This window comes from Morone saxatilis, unplaced genomic scaffold (genome assembly GCF_004916995.1).
Source record: "Morone saxatilis isolate NCDOM2014 unplaced genomic scaffold, NCSU_SB_2.0 Contig2, whole genome shotgun sequence".
NCBI classification, from domain to species: Eukaryota; Metazoa; Chordata; class Actinopteri; family Moronidae; genus Morone; species Morone saxatilis.
The window spans coordinates 20433318-20435631 of NW_023339762.1; positions in this window are offsets into that span (position 1 = coordinate 20433318).

The window sequence follows — 2314 nt, forward strand, 5'->3', positions numbered from 1 at the left end:
TTGAAAGCTTATAGACTAAAATAACACCTAAGGGTTATCCCTATAATGAGCATTTAAAACACAATGCATTGCTATATAGTAAATAAATAAAACCACCCCACAGAATCCAATCCAACTCGAACAGCTACATTAAAATACTGATTACATGTTAATACAAGGTAATAATGAACCTTTTTTCCCCTTCACTCAAAAATCAGACCCTCATCAAGTCAATAGAAAAAAAATTATGTAATATCCATTGTTCTCGATCTTGGACTTGTACCAAGCCTGAAACAATGAAGGATAATGTCTTCAATTTTTAAGGAGGGGCAGTCGTTTAATGGTTTGTTTTCAAACGTTTGGTTTAGTGCATATTGAAGAATGTTTTTTATCGTTACATATATCTACTGAATACTGTGTATCACACTATATATCATGTACACTGAATACATGCATTGTACTGTCTCTGATGATAGATTATGGTAATGTGGGATGGCAGCAGTTTATATTGGCAAACAGACGGTAGAATTTGCAGCTTTTGTCACATACGCATACTAATCACAAAGCACAATTAAATTGTAACACATGCACAAATACACACAAGCACACTGACTCACACACTCTAATATTGCTAATGTCTGCATGCCCTATGCTCAACACGAAATTACCCCTTACACCCGGCTCTGACAGATGGGGCAGCGATCAGTGTCTTGATAAATGTCAGGCCCAGTAATAAAGTCCATTAGCTGCTTCTGTTAGTCTGCTTGCTAAAAATTGTTGATACTTTTTCCCATAGAAGATTTCAAGGTAACGGAAAATGGCTCCATGGCTATACATGACTTTTTTGGTGTATGCCTTGACATGCTTCCCACAAAACACTAAACAAAATAATATTAGAGCAAACTTCAATCAATTTTGAGAGGTAGCGAAAGGACACAGAAAGATTTCAACAGCCTGCAGACTGATGAAACTGCTGATGATTTCATCTTTTTCATTCTATTCCAAAAAGACTTTTCCTCCCTTTTGTGCCACTCATTCAAACCTTGTGCTTCACCAGGTAATTCGCTGACCGTCATTTCTATGGCTCTGTAATACCTCATCAATAGTCCTGTTTGGTACAAAAAGAAGTTAGAATTGAAAAAGAATTATTGAGTGACTCCTGTAGGTTCTTTGAAATGAGAATTTTAAGGATAAGCAGCCTAACCCTGTCTCTTTATTCTTGTGTTATCGCTGAAAGAGAGACAGAGTGGTGAAACAGCATACGCTAACAAGTCTGAGACTGTCCACAAGGCTGATCTATCCCTGAATCACTGACATTAAGATCACACTGGGGGACATAATGTAATTTACCTGCCTCATCAGCTAATGCAGCACAAATCCATTTTCGCCCAAACAGGAAGGGCCACATACATTACCTTGATGACCATGCAGAGTCAAGGGGGAACGACTAATGAGACCTAATGTAATTACTGTCCACCTCCGATTTGAAAACAAAATAAACCTTCCTGCACTCCCATTTGGGGCTCCGAACACTGGGATGAGAATAAACCTTCTTCACGTCACCACTGAGCGCTACAATTGGCTTTCCTGTCACTATTTAGATCGGTGTTCAGGCTCTTCATTACGATTCCCATTAGCTGATGGCTCAGCCACCATAGTCTTCCTGACATCTATGAAATGATTAAAAAAACAGAATTACAGGAGGTGTTGAGTTATTGACATTCTAACAGTATCCCACAGAAACTTTCCTCTCAGTTTGCTGAACTGCTTAGTCAGAAACCAAATGAGATGTATGCCCCCCAACCTCCTTCAACCCTCCCTCGGCCTGTTTCACTGGAAAACAATGTGTTTTGCTTTCTGAAGTGCACTGAAAACAGAGAAAAACACCTGCGTTGTCTCTATCTCTGTCTCACACACACTCCCACTGCTGTCTCCCTTTTACATTCTCCTCATACAAGGTGACTTCTCCGGGATTATAATGTGCCATGAAGGTTAAAGTAGTGAGGTTTAAGACGAGCATGCTCTACTTTTTCCCTTTCTCTCATTATAGGCTCTAAACCTTTGGTGAAATTAGGTATCCCAAAGTAAACCTGTTGTCAAATGAGCAGTTTCTAGCCATGCAGCATTTTGACTATGGCAATGTATGCAGAGGGAGATGAAAAATTTAAAGATATGAAAGTTGTTAGGTAAGGAGTTTAACATCCTGAAGGAATTGACATCCAAAACCTTCTCTCAGACTCGCAAGACAAGAGTCTTATTTCCAGGGAGACAAGTTTGCCCCCTAGCTTTTCACTGAGAATGTTTATCCCAAATATAATTTATTTATTTATTATTA